The sequence below is a fragment of the Mustela nivalis genome, assembly GCF_964662115.1.
Source record: "Mustela nivalis genome assembly, chromosome: 10".
Lineage (NCBI taxonomy): Eukaryota > Metazoa > Chordata > Mammalia > Carnivora > Mustelidae > Mustela > Mustela nivalis.
In genome coordinates, this window is record NC_139029.1 from 2,944,857 (window position 1) to 2,956,114 (window position 11,258).

The 11,258-nt window shown below is 55.6% G+C and overlaps 1 long non-coding RNA gene across 1 annotated transcript; it reads right to left on the reverse strand.

Annotated features, from left to right (window-relative positions):
* Window positions 1–337: 337 nt before the first annotated feature.
* Window positions 338–5,186, reverse strand: LOC309843372. The gene is made up of 2 exons (XR_014300102.1): window positions 5,069–5,186; window positions 338–1,059 (listed from the first exon to the last, which is right to left on the reverse strand). It is a non-coding gene; the product is annotated as an uncharacterized lncRNA (long non-coding RNA).
* Window positions 5,187–11,258: the final 6,072 nt, after the last annotated feature.

Below are 11,258 nucleotides of genomic sequence, written 5' to 3' on the forward strand. Positions count from 1 at the left end.
GCCTCCCTCGAGGACTCAATGAGCAGCGCTTGCGATGCACAAAGCTGGGGACGAACCTCGGTTCCTCCTTGGATTATTATTCTAAATCTCATGTAATTCAAACTCAGTTACCCTTCAAACAGTCAGACAGTCCCTTTGGGTTTTAGCTCAGATTACTGACCCAGGAGTCGACGACTTCATGCAGGCACAACAGGAGGGAGTGTCCCAGAGGCTGGCGAGTGTAAGCGTGCAATGCCACCCCAGTTGGGACCTCCAAGAACTTCTCCAGACAAATGTCCCCGGGGTGGGAGTGGGCACTGACCCTGGATAATAACTACTGTTATAATGCCCCAGCATATTTTGTTTTAAAACACCTTTATGAAGATACAATTCACGTAACTGTACAATTCATCCATTAAAGGTTTTTAGTATGTTCAGAGCTATGCAACCATCTTCACCATCATTTCTAGAATACTTTTATCACCCACCCAAAAAACTCATATCCATTAGTAGTCACTCCCATTCCCTCCATGTTCCCCAGCCCCAGGCGACTGTTACTTTACTTTCTCTCCATAGATTTGCTTATTCTGGACATCTCACATAAATAGAGTCCTCAGAACATTCTCGACTACGAACACACAAACCCAGAGGAGAAGCTCAGCTACGGAAACTCCCCAGAGAAATTTTGGGAGGTCAGAGCGCACAGCCTAGTTCCCAAGTAGGTGGTCTGTTTCTCCGCAAGCCTTTTATAGGGGTCTGCATTCTCCCAATGCGGGTGAGTTAAGCAAAAATGGAACTGGACAGAAAGGTGTGAGGGGAGCCCTCCGGATCACCAAAGGAAGAATGGTGCACCAGGAGTCAAGCAGTTCTTTCTGGAATGTCTTGGTGATGACAAGGTAATGCCAGTGGAAAACATGAATGGTTTGCCTCCAGCCTGAATGGTCGACAACCTCGTGAATGGTCTGTAGCCACATGAACGGTCTGCATCCGGCATTCATGGTCTCTAGTCATCATGAATGGTCCACAACCTTATTAATGGTCTTCAGCCAGCATGAATGGTCTCCAAGCAGCATGAATGCCCTGTGGCCACATGAATGATCTCCAATAAGCATGCATGGACTATAGCATCTTACACAGGTGTACATGACTCCAGTTAAGATCCAAAGCCCTGATCTAGGAAGTGTTAACCCTGTGTTTTTATCAAGATGTCATGAGAGACAACAGCAGTACCAGCCCCAGGGATCCCGTGTGGCCTAGTTTGTCTGCAATTCTTCCTTTTGCCCTTCCCTGGTTCTGGCTCTCCCGGGGTGCTGTACACTGCCCCCTCCCATGCATCTAGCTTAGCCATGTGACTTGCTTTGGTCAAGGGAATGTTAGCATAACTGGCCAGGTGTCAATTGTCAGTCCAGACCTTAAGGGGGCATTGTATGTCCACTTGTCCCTCTAGTGCCTCTGCCGTTCACCAGGAGAGGACTGTGCCCCACGGAGCTCTGGTCCCAAGCAAGAGCCAAATGGAGCAGACACGGACCTCACCTGCGGCCCCGAGCAGAAGCCACCTGCTGACCATGAACAAGGAAATTCCACTTTCATTGTTAGGAGTTACTGAGATAGCGGGGGTGGTTATTAAACTCCATGACTACTAAATAGTTGACTGTCGTACCCCAGGGCGGGGAGTGAGAACCAGAGGAAAAGGGAAGCCAAAACCTTCTGCAAGCTTCCACTGCCTTGACCAGCCACAGCCCAGGCATGTGGGGCTACAGCTGTCAGTATGGAGACTCCCGTTCAGCAAAACTCTTCTTGCCCACCGGGCTCCGCACGACCCTCTTAGCAGCCTCTTTCAGTCCCGCTGACATTGCACCTGTGCTCTTTCCTCAAGCTGCAACGCCCCCCGCCCCCAGGGTCCTCTGTCTGGAGCCCCTTGTCCTGTCCCCGCTCCCTGGATATTGCTTTGAGCCGAAGGAATGCAGAGGTGAATCATGAGTTCTGCTAGAGGTGGGGGCAGAGGGCCACTGACACAGCAGGGACTGGGCGGCCAGCAGGAGAGAGTGGACAGCTCCCAGTGCTGAATGAGCATCCCCAGGAAAGTCCCCCAGGGAGACGAGATGTCTGTCATCTCACAGCTTCCAACATGCTTGGGGAAGCATCCCCGAGCAGCAGAGCCCCCAGCACCTCAGTCCTCACACCACTTGCTCCTGTGATGCAAGCAAAGCCCCCCTGAGCCACCACCCCATCTCAGGTGACAGTTGCACTCCCAGCAGGCAGCTGGGTCATTAGTCTCCAGGACAGGTGCACGGGGTCCCCCTGAGATCTTTGATTCCAGGAGCAGTGGGGAGACAGAGCAGCCGTGACCTGGAGAGTGATCGCTTTTATTTCCTGGGGTAACAAAGCACCACAAATGGGGGTTTTAAGAAGAAATGAAATAGATTCATTCACAACTTTGGAGCCTGGAAGCCTGAAGTCAAGGCACAGGCAGGGCTGTGCTCTCTCTGAAGTTTCTAGGGGACAATACCTCCACTCCCCTTGCCGGCTGTGCTGTGGCCACCATCCCTCCAATCAGCCTTCGTCACTGTGTAGCCATCTCCCTGTGCATCTGTGCGTCTCCCCTTCTCATAAGGCCTCGCCCTAATGCGGTGTAACCTCTTCCTAACTAACTGCACCTGCAAAGGTGAGGTCACATTCCAAGGGGACGTTGAATTTGGGAGAAAGAGGCACATGTCAATCCAAAACAGTGACCAGTGATACAGAGTCTCAAGCTCTTTTCAATACAAGATGACATGATCAAGCTCCCCAGTTCAGCTCCAAACCACCTGCCAGAGAAGGTCACAGCTTTCCCATTAGTCTGCTCCCATACCCTTTGCCTCTCTCCAGACCAGTGGCCTGCCCAGCTATCCAGATCATCACTGGGTCTGGCAGAGGGCCCTCTGGAAGGTGTGGCTTGTCAGATCTGCAGCTGAGCCTGGAGAAAGGGTTATTGGCAGCCAACAGAGCAGACTTGCTCAGGGTTTTTTGGGTCTTGAAGGGATGGGTTGGAAAATCTCTGTCCCCTACACCACCCCCACCCCCTGAGGCAGACTGAAGCCCCCGGATTATTGCCGAAGAAAACATCCAAAGATGGTCAAATAGAGACACCCATGAATAAGTGGGCCAAGGTGCACCTGGGTGGCTCAGTGGGTTAAGCTTCTACCTTCAGCTCAGGTCATGATCTCAGGGTCCTGGGATCGAGCCCCACATCAGACTCTCTGCTCAGTGGAGAGCCTGCTTCCTTTTCTGTCTCTGCCTGCTTCTCTGCCTGCTTGTGATCTCTCTCTCTGTCAAGTAAATAAAAAAAAAAATCTTTAAAAAAAAGAAAAAAGAAAGAAAGAAAAAGAGAAAGTGGGCCAAGCCTCAGGGGCTCTCCCGTTGGTGGTGTCAATACGGACCTTCTCTGCCCACCCCCGCAGCCCTGGTCCTGACCTGCATCAGCCCACCTTAGAATGTACACAGTCATTCCAGTCCACTTAGTTTCCAGAATGCCCAGGTAGGAAGTAATCATTAAAACATGTAAATTAAGTTACCCCAGGAGCTAAATAGATCTATCATTGACTTCTTCCCTCCTCTTGGATTTTAGCTTTCTGTGGAAATTAATCACCAAATGGCTCAAAACAGCCACCAAAGATTAGTATGCTCCATCCACAGCCCTGGAGTGTGACCGGCCAGCCCCGTGAGGACAGGAAGAACCCCGCCCCCAGCCCCAGAAGGGTGGCTGCTGCTGTCTCACTGGCTCAGCACACCAACCACACACCCTCCAAGGAGAAGAGCTCTGGGCCACAAGAGGCCTGAGAGAAGCAGATTTCTGCTCCCTTTGGTCATTCACTAGCATAGCCACTGAGCATTTATTGAGCACCTACAGTATGCTGGGAGCTGCATTAGTGCTGAGGACCTGCCAATCAACTAGACCTGTGCTTGCCTTCAGGGGATTCTAAACACTGTGGACATGCCCAGATCCACGTGACGCCAACAGCATGGCCTGAGCAAGAACAGTGTTCCCTGGGACCTGAGAAAGGAGGTGTGGGAGCTCCCCAGGGGGAAGCCAGGAGGGCTCCATGGAGGAGAGGACACTTTGAGCTTTGTCTGAAGCATGGACGGGCATCTGCCATGAGGGAGGCCCTCCAGGAAGGGGCACCCCGTATCATGCACGGGGGCAGCCAAACCCAGGTTCCCAGTGGGACAAGAGCCTCTGAGCAGACGTGACCGACATCTTCCAGCCACAGGGTTCTGACGTGGAAGTAAGAGACGGCACACGGGGTGGCTGTCTTTGCTGCTGTTCCTGCTGCTCCTGGTTGCAAGAGCTGCTGGAGCGTGGGTGCGAGGCAGGGGGTGGCCCTGAGCCCAGAGGCACCTGCACGCTGGGTGAGGCGGGGGCAAGGGGAGGTGGGTGAGTGGCCCCCAATGCCACTGTCCTCTATAGGATGCTGAGGGGACCACTGCAGCTGCAGCAGCTCAGACGTGTCCCGTAGAACACCCACCCCCTGCAGCCCTGCGAGGGAGAGGTCTGCAAGGTCCCTCCCAGCCCTTCTCCAGTGGACGTCTTTGTCCCCCTCTCCGGCTGACTCGCGTCTTCCGACGGAGGCCTGCATCGCAGCACCGCCAGGTCGTCTGCACAGGTGCCAACACGCTCCCAGGGAGACATCCACCCTTACTAATTCCCCTCGGGGCTCCCGGACCAGCTTGTTGTAGCTGTGTAGTCAGCACTCACCGGTCGACAAAAGGGCGATGGAAAGTGCCTCCAGGAGAGAGACTCAGTGACAAAAACCGTGGAGGCTCAGCCCAGCCAGGAACAGGGCACACAACGTATGGTTTTGTCTTGGAAACTAAAGTAAAGGGCGACTGTGGAACACCCGTGACAGACGACTTCCCGGCTCACATCTGTCTGCAAGCTGCTTCCAGAGCAGGACCAGAGCCATGCGTCTGTGCACGCCCTGACCCGCGCCCCGCCCTCCCCCAGCCCCAGCTGCCACCAGGGCTGGCTCCCACCCAGGCCGTTGACGTCCCAAGCCTCCCAGTTGAGAGAGGCAGACAGAGGGAAGCAGGGCATGCCCTTTCCTCTCACCTGGGCCCCTCGACAGGGACTACCTCAGGGTCCGCGAACCAGGGCTCGGCCAAAAGCCAGCAGCTCCCCTGCCGGGCCACGGGGCTGTTTGCCTCTGGGACTCCACACCGGTCTCTGCAGAAGAGACACGCCCGGCAGCTGCTTCTGGCAAGTGAGCGGAGAGCCGGGGAGATGCCAATTTGTGGCAGACGTCTGAAGAAGCTATTTCTAAAACAGCAATTACCAGAAAGGGGAACAAATTAGTACTTACTTCAGACTTTCACACATGGAGAATCAGGGCCCTGCAAAGTAATCAGGGCAATGTGTTTGCAAAACTGCATTATTTATATTGAAATATTTCACAGAGAAAGGTCAGGAGCAGAAATTGAAGGTTAGCGAAGAATAAAATACTAGGGTCACGGTATCGCCGGAAAGTCTGAGCAGGGCCTTGATTACTGCCGCATTAGGCACATTTGGAAGCTATCAAATAAATCCAGGCTGGTATCCAACGTCAGATTTCTAGGAAAAATGAGCTCAGTTGTCCAAACGCAGTGGCAGAACGGCAGGGCAGGCACACAGGCCCGCCCCCGAGGCCCGCGAAGGGAAGCAGTCACCGGGGACCTAAGTCCGCCCATCAGGTCCTTGGCGACAGAAGCTCCTGGGGTTGCCAAGCAACCACCTGCCTCTCTGGGGCTCCACCCAAGGTCACCAGGAGATCAGTAGCTGGGCCGGGCCTGGGAGGGAGAAAGGCAGCAGGGGAAGGGCAGAGCAGGCTGGTGGGACCTTTTGGGTGCAGGTTCTGCAAAGGGATGTCCCCAGGCGGCTCCACTGGAGTAGGGCGCCCAGGGCAGCGGTCCCCTCCCTACACTGTGCCCTCACCCTCCACACCCCAAAGCGCCCCCCCCCGCCCCGAGGAGAGGACCCCCCCCCCCGACCCATGATCTTTTCAGTAATGCCCAGATGTGCCGTACCTGCAGCCCGGGGCCAACGGGAGCCTCCAAACTGCCCCACGCGGGCTGGGGGAAGGGAAGGGGCCTCGCCCTGGCACCAGCTAACCCCGGCCTTTGCTGGCTTTCCGGCCTCACATTCGGATGCTCCAATCTGCTGCTTACCTCCGCGTCCTTGCCCAGGGTGATCCCCAGGTCTCCCTCCCATGGCCCAGTTCTGAGCTCACAGCACAAGAGCAAGGTTTCCAAGGACTCTGATGGTGGGCGCTGGGTTTCAGCCACGTGTGCCCTTCCTGCCTGGCGGAGAACAACCCCCTACCTCGGGCTTCGTCTGTATTTTGTCCACCCCGTTTTCCTAGATTTGAAGTTAGGAAGAGCCATTTGCTTGGGGACGTGACCCAGGCCATGCCCCAGGCTTCCCTCTCTTCCAGGGCCGCCTCCGACATGGCCAGGCCCCTCCCTCCCTGCCGCGCCTGCCCCAAGCCCTCCTCACTCACGGGGCGCCCCACTGGCAGGCCCGCCCCAACTCCCCTCCCTGTCCTGCAGCTTCTCCGGGACAAGTCCTACACGTCCCACACCCCTTCGTGGAGGCCTCTCATCGGGGTGCTGGGCCCCCTTCTCTGGCCACCCTGATGCCTGGTTCTCCTCCGCCCACCCCCACCTGCTGGCGTCGGCCAGGCTGGGCTGCGGGTTCGCATCCACTACTGAGACGGAGTCTTCCTGGGCAGACACCGGACCCACTCGTGGGCACGTTCGTTCATTCCGCAGCCCCCTCCCGGCCCTAGGGGACGGAGGTGCTGTCCGTTCTGCTCTCTGCTGTCCCCTCTGCCCCGAGAACAGTATCCGTCCCAGAGCAGGCACTCAGCACTAAAGGGTGTGTTTGCCCACCGTCCGCCCGTGTCTCCATTCCTCCGCCTGTTCGGGCAACAAAAGGCCCCTCAGGAGCTCTGGGGCAGACCCCACCAGAGGGAGGGAGGGTCCGCGGGAAGAGACATGTTGAAAGGGACCTTTGGGGTCAATTTCTCAGCAGCAGTGGCACACGGAGATTGGCCGGGGCTGAGCTGGGGCTCAGCACATCCTTAGTCTACGCACAGAGAAGTCACACGCCTGTGTCCAGAGGGCAGGAGCCCGGGAGGACGGTCAGACCGTGGCAGGAGGGCAGCGGCAGGAAGAAAGGGTCCTTGCTCTCTTTGCCCCTGTCTGACAGCAAGAAACCGACCCCGAGAAGGTCAGAGGAAGAGGAGTCTCCAGAGCCCAGGGAGGATCACCGCCTCCCGCAGCCGCCGCCAGAGCACCTCAGGCAGGGGGCGCTGGCCGCCACAGGCCGCGAATTTGCAGAGACCCCGGCACAGTGAGAAGGGCACTCCTTGTCCAAAAAGCAGCAAAGAGTGCCATGAAAACGACTAAAATATAGACCCTTTTCCTCCGGTCTTTCTCTGGGCTGGTGGAGGTGATTTTTATTCGCTACATAGTATCCTTCTAAGTAAAGAAACATTTACATGTTAAATTATTAGCTGGATTTCACTCCTCCTGACACAGGGCAACTTTGATTTGAAGTGCAAACGTAAGAGCACTTCACTTTTCTGTGGGATCACGGAAATGGCATGATTCATATTTTGTGGCTCAATCGTGGAGAGTAATTCATCCTTCCCGGGACGGCGGCAGGGCCGCACGTGACAAGCTCTGTTCCCCTCTCCGACGGCGCCCATTGCAAGCAGCGCGCTCTGCCTCGGGCACACCGGCCAGCGACCTAATACCAGAAGTGCTGTGAGTAAGGAAGGAGAAGAGGCTCCTTGGTCCTTCCTGCTTCCTAGGACTCCAGTGGCTTCTTTCTGCTTTCAAGGCAGGTTCTGGTTCAAATGGAAGGCTTGGCTGCCGGGGGCTCTCGGGCCCCGCTCCGCTGGAGACACCGCACACCCACCCTGCATACGTTCTGGGTCTGGCTGAACTCCCACGCACCGCGGGTCTCTGCAGTCCTGTGTTCAGCCGGCACAACGAGCACCGTGTGCAAATGGAGTGGCCAGGAACGGTGAACATCCTTCCGGGGTGTGTCTGCTCCACGGGGACCCACACTGCTGTGCCCAGCTGGTGTCACTCACAAAACACAAGTTCAATGTTAGGAAACCATGAAGAATTTCAAGGTGAAGACATCAGAGCATTAGACCAAATGTGGGCCCTTCTGCGCGTGGGGCCTGCGGGACTCTGCAGTGGTCTATTGCGTGGGCACAGGGTAAGGCTACTGGCTTCTGGCCTTTCTCAGGAAGAAGGACCTGGAGCTTCCAGGCGGCCCCTTTCCCAACACCAGACCTGCTCTGGGCTACAGGGTGGAAGTGAGGTCGCCTGGAGAGGGAGGTTCTCAGGGGGTGGGGGCCTCTGTTGCCTCAGCTCAAGCATGGCATCAGATTGACCCAATGCCCCCCGACCACTTTGCTCTGCACGGATGAGATAGCAGACAACGCGAAATCTCAGCTCCGCAGCCTCCCCCAGAAGCTCACGTTTCCATTTCTGAAGCAGGCGGGCATGACCCCAGAGCCAGACAAGCCTGTTCAGCAGGATGCGATGATGTCTCCAGCTTCTAGTTTAGCAGAAGGCTGCAAATTCCGCCGAGCCGCCTGCTGGAGGCTGCTCTCAGGCTTTCGAGCTATTTTGGAAACCCCTTTTGAGCACGGGAATGGCTTCACCTCCATGACCTGCAAAAGAAAGCTCTGTTATCAGGCCCCTCTGAAGGTCCCCCCGACACACGCATGCGTGAGGACACCCACACGTGCTGCTCCCCGCACGTCGCACCGAAGGCCTGCCTTGCTCACAAGAGGCCAGCATCCTCGCGTCCCAGCGGGTGTCCTCCCGCAGCCGAGGCCGCTGAGCGTGCTGGCCCAGGGTGGTGCCCATGCAGAGAACGCATTCCTGGGCTCCTCTCTGGAAACCGTCTTCTGAGCCAGGACGTATTATTCTCAGTGATGGACCGTTTTCATTTGTTGAAGTCAGACGCAATTTTGAAACAGCTGCTGGCTGGAACCAAGGCTGGGGTCTCAGGTGCGTGGACAAGTGACTCAGAGCTGAGTGTCGCCGGGGCAAAGGGCAGCGCGTCCTTTGGGGGGGAGTGCATAACCTCTGGCCTCAGACTGCCCAGTTCTGATCTAGCCTCAGAAATGGTGTTGTCTGTGTGACCTTGGGCAGGTGGCTTCCCCTCTCTGTGCTTTGGAACCCCTATTTGTAGATTTTGGTTACTAGGAATGGCACTTACCGCTGGGAATTCTTCTGACAATTCAGTAAGTTAAAGTATGTGACATATTAAAAACGGTCTCTGGTACATGGTGAACTATGTAAACATTCACTGTTTTTATGCCCACTATTCAGGAAAAAAATTTACGGAAACAACCCCTGTGGTCCCTGCAAGGTCTTCTCAGCACCAGTATTTCTCTGACCTGCGCTGTCCAACAGAACTTTCCAGAACGATGGACACGTTCCTCTCTGCACTGCCCAGTTCAGTAGTCACCCACCCCACGTGTCCCCCAAGCACCTGCAATGTGGTCACTGCCTCTGAGGAAGTGCACTTTTAACTCATTTAAAGTTACAAGTCCACCTGTAACCAGCAGCAGCCAAATCAGACAGCGTACCTGCCAATCATTTCCCGAATTTCTCAGTTTTGAAAGGAAAGAAAAGTACTCAAAGAAGAGTGGGAGACACTGACTGCGACACCCCCCTCTGATGGTTCCCCAGTACTCAAGAACTGAGGAAGGGCCCTGAGAAGTCATGCAGCAATTAAACTTTGTGTATCCAAATGTTCCCCACATTTACCCGACTGAGAATCTCTTTTCTGTGCAGATAGACAAGATTCATTGAATATTCCAGAAGGAGAAGTCTGTGAATTGCTTTTGGCTTTATATCTCTCTGTAGTCAGTGCTAATGATTCCCCAGACTGGGAGACAATACAAAGTCACTCATGTATTCATTCGACAAACTTGTGATATGCACATACCACATGCCAGGCCAGTGCTACGCCTGCAGCAAGGAAGTGTCTCTTTTGTTACCTACTGCGAGGGAGGGAGGTATTTCCACCTGTCCTCAGAGCATTGTTTTCTTTTTTTTTTTTTTTTTCAATTTAACAGACAGAGATCACAAGTAGTCAAAGAGGCAGGCAGAGAGAGAAAGGAAAGCAGGCTCCCTGCTGAGCAGAGAGCCCAATGTGGGGCTTGATCCCAGGATCCTGGGATCATGACCTGAGCTGAAGGCAGAGGCTTTAACCCACTGAGCCACCCAGAGCAGCATTTTCTAATACACACTCCTGGCTCCCCTCTGGAGGGTCTGGGATTTTAAAAGCCCCTGGTGATGTGTCTCAGAGTCAGTTTAGAACCACCGGTGGAGGAAGCAGGAATGGTGGGCCACCCTACCTCTCTGAGTCTAGCCCAGGATGGCGCCCACTTTGCCCAGCTGGCACTGCTCCTTCTGAGTGGGGAAGCCAGCCCTGGTGTGCCAATGACAGACCTGTGCCTGCCAGCCCCCGTCCTCCTCCCAGAGATGTGAGCATCGCCCTGACGGGGGAGCAGGGAGCAAGCACAAGGGCTCAGGGACCACCTCTGCCCTCCTCAATTAGCCACCAAGGACACAGAGCCAGGGTGCTGTGCCCATCAACTTCCCCCCAGCACAGAGCACTGAAATGAATTTTAGATTGAAAAACCAAGATACTGGCATGCCTTTAAGATGCCTAATAAGGCAATTGGCCCGTAAGTCGATCTTGGCCTCCAAACAGAGCCCCAAACGTGGAACGGCAACCAGGTTCGCCAGGCTGCTTCATGCAAAATGGGTAATGTCATTACAAGCCTCTTGAGCCCAGGCTTATGAATAAAAGAACAATGCTGGAAAACACGTCCTGGCGGTTTCCATGCATTGCAAACAGCTCGGAGCTCGTCCTCCCCTCCAGCCCGGCCAAGGGCACCCCTCAAACACTGATTCCCGGCCCAGGACGCACGGTCACTGGAAATGCTGCAAAGCCCCGGGAGCGGGAAGCCTGACCCCCCCCCCCCCCGAGCATCCAGGCCCCCTCCTGCCCCACTCCTCGGGAGGAGGACGTCGAGGCCAAGCCTTGGGCACAGAGCCAGAAGACACACAAAACCCTAACAGAAAATCACCCCCAGCGCCTCCCGCAGGCATCCCCTGCCGCTGGCAGAGGCTACGGGGCATGGCTGGCTCCCCGCCGCCGCCCCAGGTCGACCATCCGTCTGCAGAAAATACGTCCATCCCGCGGGCACCAGGCTCGGGCCGAG